Source organism: Xyrauchen texanus, chromosome 7 (genome assembly GCF_025860055.1).
Source record: "Xyrauchen texanus isolate HMW12.3.18 chromosome 7, RBS_HiC_50CHRs, whole genome shotgun sequence".
Classification (NCBI taxonomy): Eukaryota; Metazoa; Chordata; class Actinopteri; order Cypriniformes; family Catostomidae; genus Xyrauchen; species Xyrauchen texanus.
The window spans coordinates 17,135,841-17,158,959 of NC_068282.1; the positions used below are offsets into that span (position 1 = coordinate 17,135,841).

The 23,119-nt window shown below is 42.7% G+C and overlaps 1 pseudogene; it reads right to left on the reverse strand.

Moving 5' to 3' along the window:
* LOC127646599 (P protein-like) overlaps positions 1-23,119 on the reverse strand; it is a 259,274-nt pseudogene that overhangs the window by 84,973 nt on the left and 151,182 nt on the right.

Sequence of the window (23,119 nt, forward strand, 5' to 3'; positions counted from 1 at the left end):
GAAGTCTTGATGGTCAAATTAAAAAGTCTGTTGGGGACACTAGCACACATGAGGTCGGCAATTTGAGTATTACAATCCATAATGGGTTCTAGTTATAACTGAATAATGACTTCACCCCTAAACTAAAACCTTTTGCATTTTTAGAATTGAAAAAAACAGTATTTGGTGCATGAATCGATTTTCCAATTGAACAACATCTGTCCCTAAATGTACCCAAAGGCAGGTTTTGACAGATTGTGCTCAGAGCGAACACGATTTCATGTTCAGGTCAGATTAAGTTTTACAATTTGACTGTACCACTCGGGGAGAGTTTTCCAAAACAATTGTTAGCCAGTGATTTTGTGTTTCCCAAAACAAACTTTCAAAAACTGCATTGCAAAATTGTGTGGTTGGAACTACAGCTCTTTATCTGTGGGTAGATGCATAGTTCCTTGTCAGTGTTGGGTGTAATCGGATTACAAATTAATAAATGACTGTAATCGAATTACATTTAGGCTCAAAAAGTAGTGTAATGCATCACATTTTAAATGCTTGTAATCAGCTGACAGTTACTGACTTTCACTTAATGTACTTAATTTTAAGTACATTACTTGGTATACGAATATTTTCTCCCCAATTTGGAATGCCCAATTCTCACTACATAGTACTGTAGGTCCTCATGGTGGCACGGTTACTCACCTCAATCTGGGTGGCGGAGGACATGTCTCAGTTGCCTCCGCTTCTGAGCCAGTCAATCCGCGTATCTTATCTTGTGGCTCGTTGTGCATGACACCGCGGAGACTCCCAGAATGTGGAGCTACTCTCCGCGACCCATACACAACTTACCACGCGCCCCATTGAGAGCGAGGTTACCCCATGTGACTCTACCCTCTCTAGAAACCGGGCCAATTTGGTTGCTTAGGAGGCCTGACTGGAGTCATTATGAATATTTAAAAATAAATATTATGTGTTAAATGTACTGTTAAATTGTCAGTTAATATGTTCATATGTACGTCTGTATGCAAGGAGAAAATATCTATTTTCTCCTTGTTCATCAACAATGAACAAGGAGAAAATAGATATTTTTTAATTGTGTTTTAGAAAGTAACTTAAAAGGAAATTAATTAGTAATTTGATAATTTTTTTCAATAAAGTAATCAGTAAAGTAATCTGATAATAATTTTTAGAGAAGTAGTTAGAAAACGGCTTATACCGGTGTTTTGCAGAAAGCAGCATTCTGAAACGTCACATAAACACTAATGCAGCAGTTTAAGGGATTAAAGTCTGTTGAGAGAAAGCGCTTTAACACAAAATGTTTTGGTTGTTATATAGTGCTAGCCACTTTCACGTCTCCAGCCGTTTTCGGGCATTAAACAGCTTTCTGGAATACATGTAATTTAGCTATATTGTAATTTAACATCCATACAAATTATTACTCCACCCCCTGCATAGTATTTTTAATGACAGCTCTATACAGTTGAACCAACGTGGTTCGAACAATGGATGAGCGACATAGTTACTACGGTTTTGGGAAAAAGTAATAACTAGCTAGTTAATTTCTCAAATGATGCATCATACTATGGTGGTTAAGCAGTGAGTTACGCACCCCCCGGATGGCTCAGGTCTCAGGCTCTTGTTTTTGGGCTGAGTTTGGGCTTTAACTTAATGCCTGTGCAGACCTATTCAGCACTCCAACAATCCCAAACACAACATGTGCAGGTGACCAGCTGTGTTGGTCTTTTCATCTTGGTAAAGAATGACTAGATATTGCTGTGATGTTATCTATGACAGAACATTGGGATTGACAGAAGATGAGTATTGCCATACCTCCATTAGCACAAACAGTGCAGCAAAGAACAACAATGTGGCCCATTCCACACTGTGAAGTATTATCTCAAAGTCCTGAATGTCAGCCAGCACCAGCAACCACAGAGCCCCCAAGATAGTTATCCAACCTGAGGGACAAAGCAGTACATCAAGCCGTGATCACTAGAGAAGAACCAAAAACATGGCCCAGACAAACACAATTTTAGTTCCTGTTGTTATGTGTAAAAGTTTTAAGGTGATGGAATCCTGGAAAATAGCCCACCAGTGTTTAATGCAATGCATCAATCATTTGTTATGTCTCTATCAATCTTCCTGTCCCATGTTTACACACACACACACACACACACCCAACAGCCAACACAGTGGTCCTAAATCTGGTATTCCACTCACATAATACTTCAGTCAGTGGGAAAGAGACCATACAGCGACATTCAATTAGAAACACAGCTTAACTGCCCCACAAACAGACTCATAAACACAATCCACATCGATACACAGACACCAAAGGAAACAAACAATGGACTGCGGGGTGTCAGAACGTAAGAATAATAAGCCAGTTCCTGGATAATCTTCAGAAAAGGCTTTTGTGATGTGTCCAACAAAGATATAAGAAGCAGCCTAAATAAATGATGGGAATTCACAACAAATGTGGATACACAGTTAACAGTACATTAAATCAGGAAGGATTAATAGGCTCCCTGACAGATGTTAAATAATGCTGTATGTTGTTATATGGACATCCTCCTTCTGCATCCTGTTAAAAATTACTTATGTAATTTCACGAGTCGTACAATAAACATCATACTAAAATAATAGCGATCTTCTATTCACTGCACCTCTTGAAACAAATAAACTTTAATATAGAAAATATCCTAAAATCAAGCAAAGAAATCTGCCAATGGGATAAGAACGCTTGAAACATCACTGATACATATTTAGTCATGTATGGTAAAACTAGACAGAAGTACTTACAATTAAAATTAATTTGAATTCAAAGTAATTAAGTATTTTTTGCTTGTTTCATTTCATTCTGCTGTGTATATTTATATTGAAGGTTTAAAAAGGATTGTGGGTCACTTTGGATAAACGGTCTGCTAAATGATTGAATGTGCAGTATATGTAAATATCAAACCATAACTATGTCACTGCTTGAAAAAGTCTCACGTTAAAAAAAAATAATTATAATAATAATAAATAATAAAATAAATAATAATAATAAAAATATGTTTTTTTCAAGGGTACCTCCCCTCCATCCATCCAGAATCTACACCCCTGTTAACATTGCTTACAAGACAAGTCAAGTGGTTTTTATTGTCGTTCAACCATATACAGATAATACAGTACACAGCTAAATGAGACAATGTTCCTCCAGGACCACGGTGCTACATAAACAACATAGGACAAACACAGAACCACATGAGACTTCACAGACTAAATAACATTCCTACATAAAGTGCACGTGCAAACTTGTGGAAAAAGTACTGGACAGTACAATAATTACTTAAAAAAGGAACAGGACAATAGGCACAGTGAGAGACAGTGCAGCACCGACCAGTACACATTTCTAATCTGAGTAGTGCAAAAAGATGACACTTTCTAAAAATGCAGAATGTAAACATAACATACTATGAAATAGTGTTCTATGGACATAGCAGTTATTGAGGTAGCAGCCAGGTATAAAGTGACAATGAATTAAGTGCAACTCTGGACATGTGCAAAAGTTGGTTGGTGTGTGTGTGTGTTGCATTATGAATTAAAAAAGAAAGACTGTAAATGTATAAATTTATATTAACTAAGATTTATAAATGCTGTAAAAAATTTTGTTAATTTTTAGTTCTTGATACCTAATGCATTTAATGTTAATGAACAGAACCTTATTGTAAAATGCTAAAATTTAATAGAGTGATTGATGAGATTTTATAGTAACCATACTAAATTGCAACTCTGTCATGGTCCTTCTCTCAAGCCTACAATAGCGTGTGTTAATGTTGTACAAAAGGTCAACAAATGTTCCCAGCAATTTTACTACTGATTAGCTGATCGTTTCCAAGAAGCCTCTGAGATTGAAAAATCATGCAGTATGTCAGGAACAAAATGTACGAGTCACTAAAGCATGGCAAACAACATGGCAAGACCCGGGCCAATATTATACCGCTCCATCACCAGTAGTCGTTGGGGTTTGTCATAATGAGTGTGCCATTTAGACGTCTGAGCCATGGACAACTAATGCATCACATGTGTCACGATTCCCTTGTTGTCTGCCCTGGGTCTCACTTGTCTTTGTCAGAAACTACACTTCCCATGATCCTCGGCCCTCATCACTGCCAGCCCTGTGTCATTGTGCTCACCTGATTGTAGTTTGTCTTCATCATGTCTCCAGTGTATATAAACCCTGTTTGTTCTCCATTCCCTTGTCGATCGTCGATGTATATGAATGCTTGTTTCCGTGGTCTTTAATGTTCATCCTGCCAGTTTTACCTTTGTATGTTTTTTCGTGTTTTTGTTGTGTTTCCCCATTGTGGGTGTTTCCTTTGTTTTTGTATTGTCTCTTTAGTTGTCCAATAAAGCCTACCCTGCATTTAGATCCTCGCCCCTCGTCTGCCTTCCTGTTCATCATAACAGAACGATCGACCAACAATGGATCTAGCAGGGTTCCTCACTGAGCTGACACAGGCGGACTTGTCTGTCCGGGAGTTCTCCCATTTCTTTGTCAGTGTGGCCAGTTACACCGGCTGGGATGACCACACGTTGAAGGTGGCGTACCGGTTCGGTGTTCCCAAACACCGGTGGTGGGAACTCCCGGAGACCGGAGACTGCACCTGGCGGGAGTACGTGGGACTCATCTTGGAGGAGTTCGCTGCCGGGGAACCACCTCTCCAGATCCCAGCTCCCGCCTCTGGGCTTTCCTCGCCAGCCACGGTTAGTGAGTCAACCTCCACGCCTGCCGTGGTCAATGAACCAGCGCTGCTAACTTCATCCGCCCAGAGGAGGAGGAGAAGAAAGGCCTCTGCTCTCCAGCCTCCTCTAACCACGGCCAACCAGCCAATGCCTGTAGCCTCCGATGTCAGTGAGCCAGCGCCTGTAGCCTCCGATGTCAGTGAGCCAGCGCCTGTAGCCTCCGATGTCAGCGAGCCAGCGCCTGTAGCCTCCGATGTCAGCGAGCCAGCGCCTGTAGCCTCCGATGTCCCTGAGCCAGTGCCTGTAGCCTCCGATGTCCCTGAGCCAGCGCCTGTGGCCTCGACCGTCCCTGAGCCAGCGCCTGTAGCCTCGACCGTCCAAGAGCCAGTACCCCCCGAGCTTCCCAGAGCTCCGCCTCCCGAGCTTCCCAGAGCTCCACCTCCTGAGCTTCCCAGAGCTCCGACTCCTGAGCTTCCCAGAGCTCCGACTCCCGAGCTTCCCAGAGCTCCGCCTTTCGAGCTTTCCAGAGCTCCGCCTTCCGAGCCTCCCGAGCTTTCCAGAGCTCCGCCTTTCGAGCTTCCTAGAGCTCCGCCTTTCGAGCTTCCTAGAGCTCCGCCTTCTGAGCCTCCCAAGCTTTCCAGAGCTCCGCCTCCCGAGCTTTCCAGAGCTCCGCCCCCAGAGCCTCCCTTGGCTCCGCCTCTCAAGCCTCTCGGGCCTTCCAGGGCTCCGCCTCTCAAGCCTTCCAGGGCTTCGCTTCTGGAGCGTCCTATGGTGCCACCTCCCTCGGCTCCACCTCCAGAACCTTCCAGACCTCCGCTTCTAGAGCCTCCTACGGCGCCACCTCCATCGGCTCCGCCTCTAGAGCCTCCTACGGTGCCACCTCCATCGGCTCCGCTTCCAGAGCCTTCCAGGTCTCCGCCTCTAGAGCCTCCTACGGCGCCTACTTCCACGCCTCCGCCTGCAACGGCTCCACCTCCCACGGTTCGGCCTCCTGAACCTGTCCTTGCCCTGTGGCTGCCTTCCAGGCCTCCTGAACCTGTCCTTGCCCTGTGGCCAGCTCCCAGGCCTCCTGAACCTGTCCCCGTCCTAGGGCCACCTCCCAGGCTTCCTGTCCCTGTCCTGTGGTCGCCTCCCAGACCTCCTGAACCTGTCCCCATCCTGTGGCCACCTCCCAGGCCTCCTGAACCTACCCTCGTGCCTCCTTGGACTGCCTGTCTGCCCCCCATGCCTCCTTGGACTGCCTGTCTGCCCCCCGTACCTCCTTGGACTGCCTGTCTGCTCTCTGTGCCTCCTTGGACTGCCTGTCTGCTCTCTGTGTCTCCTTGGACGGCCTGTCTGCTCTCTGTGCCCCCTTGGACTGCCTGTCTTGTGCCACTTTGGTCTGTCTGTTTGCCCCTTGTGCTCCCTTGGTCTGTCTGTTTGCCCCTTGTGCTTCCTTGGTCTGTCTGTTTGCCCCTTGTCCCCTCTTTGGTCTGGAAGCCGCTCCTTTGAGGGGGGGTTATGTCACGATTCCCTTGTTGTCTGCCCTGGGTCTCACTTGTCTTTGTCAGAAACTACACTTCCCATGATCCTCGGCCCTCATCACTGCCAGCCCTGTGTCATTGTGCTCACCTGATTGTAGTTTGTCTTCATCATGTCTCCAGTGTATATAAACCCTGTTTGTTCTCCATTCCCTTGTCGATCGTCGATGTATATGGATGCTTGTTTCCGTGGTCTTTAATGTTCATCCTGCCAGTTTTAACTTTGTATGTTTTTCGTGTTTTTGTTGTGTTTCCCCATTGAGGGTGTTTCCTTTGTTTTTGTTTTGTCTCTTTAGTTGTCCAATAAAGCCTACCCTGCATTTAGATCCTCGCCCCTCGTCTGCCTTCCTGTTCATCATAACAACATGACAGCCCGTGGCCTTTACTATAATAGCCACAGAAAAGCAGACTTTAATCTGGAACCTAAATATTACATGCAACTGTTTGATGTGTTTGACGAGAAAGGTTAAAATAAAGAATGACTGGCTGCAGATGTTAATACAACCTTACAGAGGCCATTTGCTGTAATGGAGTTAATAAATGTTTGCGAGCTGAGAGATGCATTTCTGAGCTGTAGGATTGGAGTTTAAAACATTCTTGCGTGCATGTAGATAATCATCTCTAGGTTGTTTTTTCAGAACAACCAAGGTGACACATGTTCAAATAAAAAAACGGCTCCTAGAAATCATTTTGTAGTCTGAATAAGTACGCAGTTTATTATAATTTATAGAACTAACCATTTAACTACCTTAACATGCTAGACAGCTTTTCAGTAGGGACTATTCAAGATAGTTGCAAACGTCTACAGGCTCATGTAAAACAAAATGCCCACACAACTCAGGTCAGACTAGAGAATTACTAAGCAATTATCTAAAAACCCACTTCCTGAAAGAAGTGTTGCTCTGTCAGCCAGCCAGCCAGATGCTTTGGACTCCAGCCAGCAATGCCAGTGAGTGAATTGTTTTATTATTTATTTAATTGAATATTTATTGTCATTGTATACAGTGACGTGTGGTGATGTCTTAAAGAGGCTAGTCCCTGAGTTATGAAAGCCAGATTACCTGATTTATTGTTTAAGCTAATAATACGTAATAACAGTGAACGTTACGCACAAGCGCGGCATATCAAGAAATGTACAAATCAGGATGTTTATCGTGTGTACTCTCTCTCTCTCTCTCTCACACACACACACACACACTCACACACACGCGTAAACAGTGAACATTACGCACAAGTGCGGCATATCATCGGCAATATCCCGCTGAAGTCCAAACAGTCTGACTGGTTGAAAAAAAGCAGGCAGGGATAGCAGTACAGCCGCTGATTGTTAGCACAGCCACATAGCCAATCTTTTCTTACATACCAATCAGTTTGAAATGATCGGATATTTTTTGGGCCCTTTTGCTGTACTAGTCCATCTAAGGCTGGCGTAGACCTCCCTCTTGCAATTAACTCATATTTGGAATTAAAATCGAGCTTGGAAAAATTTCTTAATTCCGTGATTACGGCCGGTGCTGTCATTTTGATTTTGAATTTGGCGGGGATTAGGCATGTACGCTAGCTGTGGTGTAATGACGTTAGCTACGCAAATGTCCAGGAATATCTCGAGTTTAATTGGTCCATGTCTGATACGTAACGGAGATGATTACGGGCATAACATATTTACGTCAAAAGGCACAGCAGATTTGTGCTTTTTGCCGTACATGTTAAAGAATACATGATCGAAGTGCGCATGCGCAACATGGGTTTTCCGCTTGTCGTCTGCAATGAATGGACCGTAAAAGCACTGCTTATTCTACCATTTGTTTTTAGTTGATAATGCGTAACTGCTACATTTGTCATCATAATGTCTAAACAACTGGAATAACGCACATATTGCATATAGAAATCACAAGAATAAAAAGTAAAAATACAAATACAAGTTTATTATATATTAAACATTTTATTTTTGAATTTTGGCAGGGTAGGCAGTGGCTAGTTTCCCTACCCAGACCGCACGTCAGTGATTGTATATGTACATCTCTCATTGCACCCGTACAATGAAATTACACTTGAGCTTCCTTACTAGATGCTGTAGCACAATAAAGATTTTTTTTTTTTTAAATATAAGATTATATTTATAGAAATAATAAGATTATATATATATATATATATATATATATATATATATATATATATATATATATATATATATATAATTTAAACTATGGCTATCAATCGATTAACATTTTTAATCGAATAAATGATATGGTGTCCCGATTAATTAATTGCGATTACACATTTTTAATCGAATAAATGACATGGTGTCCCGATTAATTAATTGCATATACAAATATTTGCTGAGAAAGCCCCTCATATAACAATAATTCAATATATAATGATGACCGAGAGGAGCTACTCTTCCATCCCCCCGGTCGAGGATTCGGTAGCAGCACACCTTTTTAAACATTTTTAATCGAATAAATGACATGGTGTCCCGATTAATTAATTGCGATTAATCGCATTTAATTGCATATACAAATATTTGCTGAGAAAGCCCCTCATATAACAATAATTCAATATATAATGATGAAAAAATTATACATAGTTATCTTTAAATATTTAAAATGTTTTTATTTATATATATATATATAAAATTACAAATATTAAGATAATTAAAATGCATTACATTCTTGTGGCAGAAAAGTTAATCATTGATAAGACAATACAAAAAGTGGCTTTATAATAATGTTTACTACCATATTATTGATCATAAGTCAATCATTGGGACACAGTTCACAGCAATTTGTCAATCAGTTCAAGATTTATTATGAGGGCTTGTTTAAGGACCCGTCAATGTACACCTGTCAGACATGCTTGTGTAGCGTCTTGGGTGCGTTGCGTCATAAAAATAACATTTGTAGGTCACTGTATGAAGTTAAATATAGTTTAATGTTAGAACACATCTTGAGATCCAGTTTTGGCAATTCCACACCATTCCGGACAGGATAACAGTCTCTGTGAATTCCATTGATTATGCCAACAGTTTTAAAAGTCTACAAACTGTTAAAAAGGCAGAGAGTCCTTGGTGGTTTGGTTCAGAGCATTTATAGCTCTGGGAATAAAGCTGTTCTCTTACGAGAGGTTCTCTCGTATTGCGTAAGCTAGCTTACGCTACGGGAAAGATTCATCTTTTCTGAGATATTGAAGCCAAAAAATTATCCTTAATTTTGTATCCATTGTCAACGCAGTGCAGCAGCTGCATACCTTGAGCGGGCTATATAGTGAGCTCATTGGTTGCTCTGCGGCTACTGCTGCAGCCTATAGACTTGAGTGAACTCACGTCCAATGAGAGGTGCCCGCGCCGTCACTGTATCAAAGCCAGCCAGAATGGCCGTGGCTAGAGTGCATATAAGCGTAAGTTCGTAGGCTGGAACCCCCTCTCAGCGCCGGAGACCGCCACCTCATCTGTGCTCTCTGCCTGGGACTGGAACATGCAGAGCTCGCCCTCGCTGACGGCGGATGCGACCTCTGCGAGGAGCTTCCGATGTCGACCCTGCGGGCTCGACTCGAAGCACTCAAGACCGAAGCCGCCGCACCGCCTTTCGTTTCGCTGCGCAGAAAGAAGCGCCGCTACCAAAGGCTGCCGGAACCGGTGTTAGAAGCGACTACCTCACCGGAGCCTCTCCCTCGAGCCTCGCTTTCACCCTCCCCGCCCCCCCGGGACGCACAGTTGCCGCCGAGCAGCCGCACTGTTGCCATCTCGGATGACGAGGCGGAGGATAAGGGCTGCTGTTCCATCATGGCTTCGGACAGCGAGGAGTGGTCAGGCTCCCAAGCCTCCTCCTCGGCCCAGGAATCCAGCAGGACCCGCGCCGGAGTCGAAGAAGAACTAACGCGCCTCCTCACACAGGCCGTCGACCGCTTCGGGCTCGAGTGGTCACCGCCCGCTGAGCAGGCTCCCAACAGACTCGACGGCTGCTTTCTTCAGAGCCGTCGCCGCGCGGCGCCAGCGGCCCGGGCCGCTCCCTTCCTGCCGGAACTCCACGCCGAGCTCTCTAAATCGTGGAACGTGCCTCTCTCGGCCAGGAACCGATCCCATGTCTCCACCTCTCTCGCTTCGGTGGACGGCGCCACCGAGAGGAGCTACTCTTCCATCCCCCCGGTCGAGGATTCGGTAGCAGCACACCTTTGCCCGCCCTCCGCGAGATGGCGGTCTAAGCCAGTGCTCCCGTCTAAGGCTTGCAGAACTACTTCCGCCTGTGTTGGCCACGCCTATGCCGCCGCCGGCCAAGCCGCATCTGCTCTGCATTCCATGGCCGTTTTACAGATCCTCCAAGCGGACCTTCTTCGAGAGTGGGATGAGAAAGGCAGGCACCCAGAGGCTGTTTCAGATCTAAGGAGCGCGACGGATCTCGCCCTTCGCGCCACCAAAGCTGCAGCTCAAGCCCTAGGGAAGTGCATGGCCGTGCTGACTGTGACCGAGAGACACCTATGGCTAACGCTAGCCGACATGGGAGAAGCTGAACGCTCCACGTTCCTCAACGCGCCGCTCTCTCCGTCCGGTCTCTTCGGTTCCACGGTGAGTGGCATTGTTGACCGTTTCACGGAAGTCCAGAAAGCCACCCAAGCCATGAATCTCTTCCTGCCTCGTCGCGCTAGCTCCTCTGCAGGCCACCCACGTGACCAGCCTCCTGCACGAGCCTCTTCACAGAGAGTTTATTTCTCTCGATCTGAGAGATGCCTACTTTCAGATTCAGATAAATCCCCGTCACAGGCCATTCTTGAGATTCGCCTTCGACGGCCAGGTTTATCAATACACCGTCCTTCCGTTCGGCCTGTCTTTAGCACCTCGTACTTTCACGAAGTGCATGGATGTGGCGCTCGCACCCCTGCGGAGTCAGGGCTTGCGAATTCTGAACTATTTGGACGATTGGCTGATTTTGGCACAGTCACATATAGGCTTGGGAATCGGTTCCAGGTTCCGGTTTGGAACCGGTTCCAAACTTTCCGATCCATCGGAATCGTACATGTCCACACGTTAATGATTCCACTAACGATTCCTAATGTTCCGTTCCATCCATTCCCGCGTTGCGGCATGACGTCGGTCACAGTATGCGACTGGATCCATTCCCGCGTTGCGGCATGACGTTACAGTATGCGACTGGATTTTTAAATCCCCCAAAAGCGCGATGGCTACGAGACGTAAACGATCGAGAGTGTGGCTTAATTTTACAAAAAAAGATGATCAGCAACATTCAGAGTGTAATCTTTGCAAAGCGGTTCTCGCTTGTAAGGGGGGGAGCACAACAAATATGCTCAAACACTTATATAACATACATGGCATTAAATACCAGGAGTGCACTATATTTGACAGCCTGCGCTCCACAAACAATGGTAGGTAGGCTTATAAGTTATATCAAAACATTAATTCTAGATAAGTAACCAATGATCTTTTCTAACTAAATAGTCAAATTATGTGCAAATATTCGCTCGTTTAATTCATTGTAGATGGTGACAGTGACAGACAGCCTGGTGAGAGTAGCGAGAGAGAGACCCCTTTCACGCTAGCTGCTCAGGGAGCCAAGATGACAGAGGAAAGGGTGAACGAATGAAAAAAAAAAATGATTAATTGATGAAGTTTTTGTGAACACACAATAAAAGTTAAAATGTAAACCATGATGCGTTGTTTACTCTTTTATAGTTTAGCACACACGAGTCGACTAAGTGTGATTACAATACAAAGCTTTGTTTTAGTTATGTTTACTTTTTTTTTTTTGAAATTTCAATGTATTCAACTTCTGTATTGATATTGCACACTTGGTTTTCATTCTCTAAAACCACTTTAAATTAGACATTCAAAGCCAACAACTCTCAAAGCCACCCTGTAAGTGTTCAGCAAATGGTACAGGAATCGATATGGGAATCGATAAGGAATCGCATCGATAAGCAGACTCGACAATGGCATCGATATCGATAATTTCTTAACGATGCCCATCCCTAGTCACATACGGAGCTTCTGTCTCACAGGACAGTTCTCCTCAGTCATCTGAACAGTTTGGGTCTTGCAGTCAATTGGACCAAGAGCTCACTACAGCCCAGTCAGGCAATTTCCTTCCTTGGAATAGAACTAGACTCCATGGCGATGACGGCTCGCTTATCTACACAGCGCACGCGCCGTGTTCAGCGACTAGCCACATCCTTTCAGATGAACAGCCTCACGCCTCTGAAAAATTTCAGAGAATGCTAGGTTACATGGCCTCAGCCGCAGCAGTACTTCAGCTGGGTTTACTGTGCATGCGCCCGCTTCAGCATTGGCTAAACACCCACGCGTCTCGCCGGGCTTGGGCCACGGGCCGCCAGCCGATCAGAGTGACTCAGACCTGTATCTCAGCTCTGCAGCCCTGGGCAGTGGCCGAATGGTATCAGCGGGGAGTGACGATGGGAGCTGTATCTCGCCGAAAAGTCATCTCGACAGACGCGTCCAACACGGGTTGGGGCGCGGTCTGCGAGGGCTCTCCGGTTTTTGGCCTATGGTCAGTTCAGGAAAAGCTCCTTCACATAAATTGTCTGGAAATGATAGCGGTCGAGTACGCGCTCGTGCGCTTCCTCCCGGTCATTCAGGGTCACCACGTCCTGGTCCGTTCGGACAACAGATCTGTGGAATCCTATCTAAACCATCAGGGCGGTGTCAGATCCAGGAACCTCTTCCATCTGACAAAACGCATACTGAGTTGGTCCCAGTGCCACCTGCGCTCGCTGAGGGCGACGCACGTGCCAGGCCAACCTGAACGACGGCCCAGACAGACTGTCCAGAGACAATATTTCCCCAGGGAATGGTCCCTGCATATATGGAGCATATTCGGCAGAGCAGAGATAGACCTCTTTGCGTCAGAAGAGAACTCTCACTGCCCAGTATTTTTCTCGAAAAGCGAGGACGCGCTGGCCCAGGACTGGCCCAACCGCCCGCTTTACGCCTTCCCTCCCGTCTCGCTATTGCCACAGGTAATGCAGAGGATCAGGGAAACGCGTCACTCGGTGCTCCTCATAGCCCCGGCTGGGATAATCAGACATGGTTCCGGAGCTTACGCAGCTGTCACTGACAGCCCCGTGGCCCATTCCAGTGAGAGCAGATCTCCTCTCTCAAGCTCGCGGCACGATCTGGCATCCCCACCCAGACGCTGGCGCTGCACGTGGGTGATCAACGACTACCCGTCGCTTTGCCAGAAGGAGTAATAAACACTATCATACACGCTAGAGCCCCTTCCACGAGAAGACTCTATGCGTCCAAATGGTCTGTGTTTTCAAAATGGTGCACCGACAGAGACCTGGACCCACGGACATGTGGGGTGTCATCGCTGCTCGTGTTTTTGCAAGAGCTGCTGGATAAGGGCAGATCCCCATCCACGCTCAAAGTGTACGTGGCGGCCGTCACGGCGTTCGCTGAACCCCTGCATGGCCAGTCACTGGGAAAAAACGAGCTGGTCATCCGCTTCCTCAGGGGAGCTAGAAGGATGAACCCCCCGCGCCCCCCATCGGTTCCTATCTGGGATCTTTCTATAGTTCTCGAAGCTATGAAAGCCCCCCTTTCGAACCGCTTCAATCCGTGGATTTGAAATACCTTTCACTCAAAACCGTTTTTCTAACTGCCCTGTCATCAGTTAAACGTGTGGGAGACCTTCACGCGCTGTCTGTCAGCGCTGCGTGTCTTGAGTTTGGACCAAGTGACTCCAAGGTCATATTAAAGCCTAGACACGGCTATGTCCCCAAGGTGATCGGTACTCCTTTCAGAGCACAAATCATTTCCCTATCGGCGCTGCCAGCATCCGATAGCAAGCGCGACGCCAATCTCCTTTGCCCAGTCAGAGCACTGAGATTGTATACTGCGCGCTCCGCCTCTTTCAGACGCTCTGAGCAGCTTTTCGTTTCGTTCAGAGGGCGCGCCAAAGGTTTCGCCGCCTCGAAACAGACACTGTCTAGATGGATAGTGGATGCTATTGCTGCCGCGTACGCGTCAAAAGACCTACCATGCCCGTTAGGCATTAGGGCTCACTCCACTAGAGGCATGGCCTCCTCGTGGGCATGGTCCAGCGGGATTTCCATTCACGACATATGTGTGGCAGAGGGCTGGGCTTCCCCCTCCACCTTTGTCAGATTTTACAATCTGGAAGTGCCCGCCCTGCAGGCAAAACTACTAGCGGTTTAATACGCTACAGCTCCCCTGGTGAGCTGCACTGACGGGACACATTCCACACAGACCGGCACCGCCGCTCTGTCTTTCCTTTCCCACTATGTGCTTATGTATTACACACACACTGGCCCGTGTGTGTGTAATACACTCTTGCCGGCCAAATATTATTCCCCCACTCACAAGGGCTCCCCTGGGTCCCCCCACCCCCGGGGCTCATGCAGTGGATGCTTGGCGTGCACGGCATTGACAATGGGTTCCCGTAGCGTAAGCTAGCTTACGCAATACGAGAGAACCTTTCGTAAGAGAACGAATCGGTTACCTAACGTAACCTTGGTTCTCTCTAGATGAGGGAACGAGTATTGCGTAGCCGGCCGTCCTCGCGCCACGAGCGACTTTCGCTTCATTCAATGAAAACCAGGGTTCCAGCCTACGAACTTACACTTATATGCACTCTAGCCACGGCCATTTTGGCGGGCTTTGATACAGTGACGGTGCGGGCGCCTCTCATTGGACGCGAGTTCACTCAAGTTCATCTATAGGCTGCAGCAGTTGCCGCAGAGCAACCAATGAGCTCGCTAGATAGCCCGCTCAAGGTATGAAGCTGCTGCACTGCGTTGACAATGGATGCAAAATTAAGGATAATTTCTTGGCTTCAGTATCTCAGAAAAGATGAATCTTTCCCGTAGCGTAAGCTAGCTTACGCAATACTCGTTCCCTCATCTAGAGAGAACCGAGGTTACATTAGGTAACCGATTCGTTCCTCAGTTTTGAAGTACGGGCATAAAATGTCTTATAACACCTGCCAGATGGAAGTAGATTCATTAAGAGAGCTGGACAATTGTCAAACATTTATTATTCAAGCTTCCTACATTTGTAACAACGCACACATCCTTTGGTGATTATGACCAACACTAGCAAGCAAATGCAACCACAAACTGAAACACTATAAATCATAGCAGAGGGGGGTGACAGCAAGCTTTCACTTCTAGAAAAATTTGATTAAACAGGTGAGTGCTGGAGATTGCCCTTGGGAAATCATTTAATAAGGGATGAGAGGGAGGTAGAGCCAAATAAAGGAAGAGAAAGAACAGCAGGAAGAGGATAGAGAGAGGTTTGAGCTGCAGATACACAGAGGACAGAGATGTTATTGTGGGGAAGAATGTATTAATGTAAAGATGGTATGATTTAAATGAGGTAAAGATCCTACAAAAGCAAGAATAGTGGAACAATTGAAGACAAAATGATTTAACAGATGAATCTATTAATGGTGAAAACAAATGACTTGGTTAAGGGTGTGTGTTTTAACTTTGCAAGTGCATCTCATCTGCTCCACCAATTACACTGCAACTTTTGAAGTTACAATATTTTCTCAATATCAAGAATCATGTGAACTATCCACATCCAAGAAGCAACTAGTACAGGTGCACAACTATAACAATATAAAGTACATACCGATAACAAAACACAAAGTCAGCACACTGTTATTCCCAAGGACATTTTTTCTTGTGTTTTCACCAAGATCACGTTTTTGGTGAGAACACGTTTACGTATTTCCTTGAGAGCAACAGTGTGCCAATTTTGCTGTGTTTCATTACAAGCACGCTTTAGATATTTATTGATTAATCTGCCAATATTTGGTGATTATCGGCATCAGCCAAAAATCTTGTTCGCTTGGCCGTTTACCAGAATTGTTAACTTTCCCTTGTGTCAATTAAAAAATATACCAACAGATTTGTCAATGGATAGTTAACACATTCAATACAATGTCAATTGACAGTGGCTCACTTTGAAGCTTAAAAAAAGAAAAATATCATAAATGTAGTCCATGCGAAACGTGCATCACATTTTAAGTTCAATAGGTTTTGGTGAGAAACAGCCCAAAATTTGAAGTAACTTCAGCATGAGAGAAGTTCTTTCACAATGGGTCAATGGCATGTGTGTTCATTTAAGAACTTGCATTGTTTTCAGCTTCAAAGTGAGTCACTATTTACTGCCATTATATTGAAAATTTGGACCGTGATATTCAGTAAAATATATTTTGTGTTCCGAAAAACATTTCCTCTAACTTTACTTAAAATGTCAAGGGGGACTTAGTAAATATTATGATCGTATAGGTTTAGCTGACAAAAAAGTTGAGAACCCCTCATGTAAATCATATAGACACATGCATACACTTTACCAAAAGCTCATGCACAGGGTTGGTTTTATCCAACAAAAAAAGAAATGCAATGTATCACAGACTTTTCCACACTGGGATTGGGACGGTTTCATCACAACACAATTCCAAAAAAGTAACTTTTGATTTGCTTTCCACTTTAGTGTTCCCCATGGCATTAAGTTGAAGATGGAGGAGTCGTCAGGGGCCTACAGCGCTGCGCATTACAAACAGAGCAAAACAATTAAAAAAATTAAAAATTAAAGAGAGAATGTTCTGCAATTAAAAAGTTTGTTGAGAAGCCTGGGAGGCTCATTCATCACATCCAAAACAACCATGGCATTCCGGCCTATTGAGTGAAATACAAACACCACCTCATCATCATGTTCTTTATTTTAAGGCAAATGCGTTTCCACTGTCTTCTTCTTTGTAGAGAATTCAGACTCTCCCAGGACGTACCAAGAAGAAATGAGCTGTAATATGTTTTCTACTTTGATTAATCTCCCCCTGCTTCCTCCTTCATTATTTGGTGTTACAGCTTTTGTGCAGCTCAGGAGATTAATTATGTCTGGGTCTTATCTTATTTATAAATAAATGACCATATCATGATATGACTGGAGTAACATTAGTAATATTTTAAATGTTTTAAATCTAAGGCAAAAATGGTAAGCACATACATTTAAGCACATGAACAAAATACGAGTAACACAAATTTCTTAAAATAAGATGTTTTTACCAGTTTCTAAGATAATATTCTTATTGTGGCACTATTAAAGTGACAGTTCACCCAAAAATGAGAATTCTCTTTCTTCTTTCTTCTGTTGAACACTATTGAAGATTTTTAGAAGAATAAATCGGCTCTGTTGGTCCTTTCAATGTAAGTGAATGGTAACCAGACCTTTGAAGCTCCAATAATCACATAAAAGCAGCATAAATGTAATCCAGAAGACTCCAGTGGTTTGATACAGTATATGTCTTCTGAAGTGATGCAATCACTTTTGGTTAGAAACAGATCAATATTTCAATCCTTTTTTTACTATATATATCAATTTTCTCTTTCAGACAGTGAAAGTGGAGATTAATAGTAAAAAGGGACTTAAATATTGATCTGTTTCTCACCACACCTTTCATAGCACTTCTGAAGACATAAATTTAACCACTGGAGTCTCTATATATCCATATAAATACGGATTATTCGTATTCTGCCTTAATGTGATGTTTTATGAGCTTTAAAGGTCTGGTCACCATTCGCTTGCATTGAATGGATTAACAGAGCTGACATTCTGTTCAGCAGAAGAAAGAAAGAAAGAAAGAAAGAAAGAAAGAAAGAAAGAAAGAAAGAAAGAAAGAAAGAAAGTCATACACATCTGGGATGGCATGAGGGACAATGATGAGACAATTTACATGCTACATTCAATTAACTATCCCTTTAAACACTTTATTATAGGGCTATCTGGAATACTCAGTTCTGGTTGGTCAATGACGCCTTTCTGCAGTCAAGTATTTTTGTATAATTATCGCTAAACTTTATACTGACTTTTGTCCCTGCAACCAATCCTACACTGTGCTGGTTTCATCACTTGTTACATTCTGCAATCTCTTTCATCTCATGTAATAAGTGAATTGAACTAACTCAAATCATTACTTTTTGTCTATTTATTTACTTATTTGGTTAGTAACTATGTAATTCGTTTTTAATGTACAGTCAGTTGGACTTTATTACAAAATAAACCAATTTAGGGTGAAACAAGATGGTCACCTTGTTGGGGTTAATTGTGCAATAATGACTGGCTGACTGTACATTATCTATACATAGATTTCTCAAGCATGTTCTCGAAAAATGTATTTACTTTCAGAACTCACACTGAGAGATTTATTGATGTTTCCGTGAAAATGAATTATGTTGTACATGTTTTCATGCACCTATGGATATGACTTTGGGTGAACTCCAAATCAAAAATATTTACTACATAACGTGCACTGTGTTATTGTTAGTGATGGCTATTACTGAATATACAGAATGTTGTAACATGTTTATCTGTCAATTTTTGAAGAAGTCAGATTGTAATCATGTAATTTGTCAGGGAAATGGATGGCTTTGGGGATTAATAATTACTTTATTATCATGAATGCACTTTTCGGGGGCCTGGGTAGCTCAGCGAATAAAAACGCTGACTACCACCCCTGGACTCGCAAGTTCGAATCCAGGGCATGCTGAGTGACTCCAGCCAGGTCTCCTAACCAACCAAATTGGGCCACTTGCCAGGGAGGGTAGAGTCACATGGGGTAACCTCCTTGTGGTTGCTATAATGTGGTTCTCGCTCTCGGTGTGGCATGTGATGAGTTGTGCATCAATGCCGTGGAGAATAATGTGAAGTTTCCACATTCGCTGCGTTCTGCAAGATGCATCGGCAGATGTTTCAGACGCGGAGGCAACTGAGATTCGTCCTCTGCCACCCGGATTGAGGTGAGTCCCTACGCCACCACGAGGACTTAGAGCGTGTTGTAAATTGGGTATTCCAAATTGGGGAGAAAAGGGGAGAAAATTACAAATAAAAAAAGGAAAAAATAATTAATGCAATTTTTGTTTTAAAGTCACATGGAGCCCTGAAGACAAAGTGCATACTGTGTGCTTCAATACTCTCCAGCAGATGCACTGTATCCTCTTCCATGATTAAATAATCAATATGAAAGGTCAAATGGAGTGGTGTGGTGTCAACCTAATGAAAGTCTAATGACAGTCATTTGCAGCCCATGCTGATCGGCCCTGCTTTGATCAGAACAAGGAACTAAGGAAATTTTTGGTGCCGATCTAGACTGCTTTTTGAAAATGGTAATGTAATGTACAGTGATTATTTTTATGATCAGTGCCGATTAATTACGTACACAGCTGTGAAAAGGGAAAAATTTGATTTTGTGTGTGTGTGTGTGTGTGTGTGTGTGTGTGTGTGTGTGTGTGTGTGTGTGTGTGTGTGTGTGTGTGTATGTGTGAAAATATGAGGCATTGCAAAGTGATAATTTTTAAGATAATATTATGTGTCATCCCTTCTCAAGATCAGAGCCACTTTTTGCTAAATTCTTTGGAGAGTGAGCGGTGAATGTCCACAAATGGGAATTGATTCGCAATACACAATCAGACATCCAAACAATATGACAACCTGAGTGGCCTGTCTTTCTAATAGTGTTTAGTAAAGATCGTGTTACCATGTGTAACTGACATCTCATTTACTATATAATAATCATGTCCATAAGCCAGTGTCTTGTTTTCTAAGACAAACATCTAAACATTTTTAACCAAGATACATTTACATGAGAAGCAAAGACATGATAAGACATGTTTTCAGAGAATACATCTTAAGTTGTTTTCCTTACCCATTGGTACATTTTTTTCTTGTTTCAAGTATGCTGTAAATCTAACCAAAAAAAAAACATATCTTGACTTACTATCTCATACAAGTTTGCTTCTCAAGTAAATATATCTTGTTTTAAGGATATTTAGATATTTGTACTGGAAAACAAGAAGAAAATACTGATTAAGAGAATTATTTTTGTCTTCCATTGACAATGGCTGTGTGGAGGAAGAAAATACTGAAAAAATAAACAGACACAAAAGATTCATTTTGGGCAACTAATACTGGCTGTCTTATTAAATCTCATGCTCCTCTATTGTTATGGCTCTGCACTGTCTCTTTTTGTGTGTAAGGTCCAGCTGCAAACAATTAAAGCATCAACACATTGATGGATTCATAGACGCACCAATTAGATCATACGAAAATATGACTAGTATATTAGCAGACCACTTGTTTCTCTATTTGTTCCCTGCACCCTAATATTATGCAAATATAATGTGATATTTTCCCTCAGGAATATCTGAATTGGTACATTTTTGATACTTTAAAAAATAGCAAAGTATTTTTGTGATCCCATGTCCTCTACTCAAACAGAGAGAGAGGGGAAACAAGCACTCATAATTATACAGTGATGCATATAAACAACAGGGCCAGTTCAATAATAGAAACGCACAATTGCTCATTATTTGTGTCCTTGTTTTTGTCTATCTTACCCAGATCCAGATGTATGGCTGGAACAAAGGAGTTTAGGAAGAACATGAAGATGACCATGCCTAGGACACTCAAACACTTCACCAGGAGGACTCTGTTAGTTATTCTGTGCTGTAAAACATGAAAAACATGTTTAGAAAGAGAGCTGAAAGAAACTTTTCTAATTAAGCAATATCACACAAGCAATAGTGCTGTTGTATCGAATATTATTACCAGGCATGGATTAACCATTTTTTCTGTCAGTGCGACAAATGTTTTATAGGCCCTAGATCCATAGATGCAGTAGGCGATGTGTAATTTGTCATGTTTACATTCTGTATTCATGGCGCTAATACTAATGCTAACACACTATACATGGTCAGAGCTTACCCTCTATAATTGTATTTCATAATGAAAATCCACTTAAGATCAAGGTCAAAGATCAAATTCAAAGTATGATCAATTGTTGTCAGCTGTCAAGCAAAGCAAATATTTACAGCCGCAAATGGAATGCCGCAAACACAGACAAGCAGAGTGATCCAAACATAAAGCTGCTTGGCCAATCAGATTAGAGGACAAGGACTACCTATTGTAAAATACCTATTACGTCTGCTAAGTGCTCGCTTTACTGGAAGCAGAGAAACTGGTCTGATTCTTATCATTTAAAAAGATAATATCAGAGAGTGAGGTCCAACCCTTAATCAACAGACTCATCTTAATGCTGCTTTCTTGTGTACCTTTTTCTGCAGCCCTTGAATGTTGTGCTCCCAGTTTTTGTCTTCCTGTGATATTTGCCTGTGAAAATATATTAATAAAATTAATAAAGTGTTAATCTTTTCAGTCATAGATAGCAGTAAATGAGTAGGAGTGGTGCTTTCATGTGGTCACCCCAAATGTTTAGTGCACAGCATGTGCAGCTTTAAATGGCCTTATGTGATTATTCTATCAGTCATCAAAGCAAATCATATGTACCACAAAACCAAAAGCAGAACTAATCCAATTTCTGTGGCAAAAAGAAGCATTTGAGCATAATGATGAAAAAACTAAAAACAGGCTACTGTTGAGAACAAAATTATTCTGCATGATTAAAATTTCTGATCTCTACAAGGACTACAGAGGGCCAGTGTAATTGAGAACAATTACCTACTTTTCTGCACGTTAATCATTTCTCATTTATCATCCTGGGTTTCTGTGTGAGTGCAACTGTCAGAAACAACTCATGTCATACAGTGTGAAAGGATTCATTTTGCACCTAAACTCTGGAAGTCATTGTCACTTCACATCTGTCAGCGGGATTCCGTTTCAAATCCCAAATCAAAACACATCTGTTTAAATTAGCCTATTCTCTATACACTTAACATTTATATGTTTTAAGATGTTTTGCATTAACTTTTTAATTTTTTGGTCTAACTGTATGTTTTATTGTTTGTTTGTTTTTTGTGTACTTGAACTTGCTTAAATTGTTGCTTTATTTCTTGCTTTTTTTCTATGTTATAAGGTGTCCTTGAGTGCTGTGAGAGGCTCAAATGAAATTAAATGAATTATTATTAATTTTGTTTTGGAGCCATTATGGTGTTTTTGAGAAACTTGATCCAAAGACAGTCACACTTATTTGAGACTTTGCATGTTCCTTGAGCAGTGGCGATTTATCAGGGCCAGCAAAGCCTTCTCTGCTGGCATAACATGCCTAATAAATAAATATTTTTTCATCCTTTCATTTTCATTGACCTTTTTGCCTACATATTTTCAGTCACTTTCCACTCCTAATTAATCTACAAACGAATAGCTAAAAACAAATAGTTTATCAAATCAGAATTTATTCCTTTATGCTTATAAGCAAAGTGTGACGACTGTTTCACAAATCACATGCTAGAAGCCATGTTCCTTAGCCGAAGCATTGCGAGAGTCTGAGCTCCAACCCGTCAGGCCTTCAGAATTTCCACAGAATCCCTCAACACTGCAGTGAATATTCATCTAAAGTCAGACTGTCAGATTCATCAGCCAATTAGATTTATTTATTTGTTCTTAGTGGGTGTGGTCTTAAGGATATGTCCCAGTCCAGGCCTTCTAGCTGGCCTTGAGTAACACCTTTAAGTGTGTGTCACGCTTTAAGTGGTTTACGTAATGTTAAAGAGAAGAGCTTGAGATCTTGCTGACGCGACAGCTGTCATCACTGCCTCATCACCATTAAGAAAGAGATCCTTATGGATTTAAAAACCTGAGATGTTCTGCATGATCCTGCGATTGGTTAATTAAACAGGAAATGAAGTCTGATTTTCGCTTCAAGCAAATTGTCTGCTTGAGCATTCAGTGTCAGATCAAGTTTTGAAAAATAACTGTGTACTCTGACGAAACAAAATTTATTCCAAGCAAAATTTAAATCTCAAATATTATTAGAGAGCTTTTTCTTGGTATTAGAACTCCTTTGTTCTGGCTTTCCTGCACGGGCATTTTTTTTAAATGTAAATTGATATTATTAGTTGACTGCCACGTAATGTATGATACAGTGTCTTTTTCATTGGGAAACTGT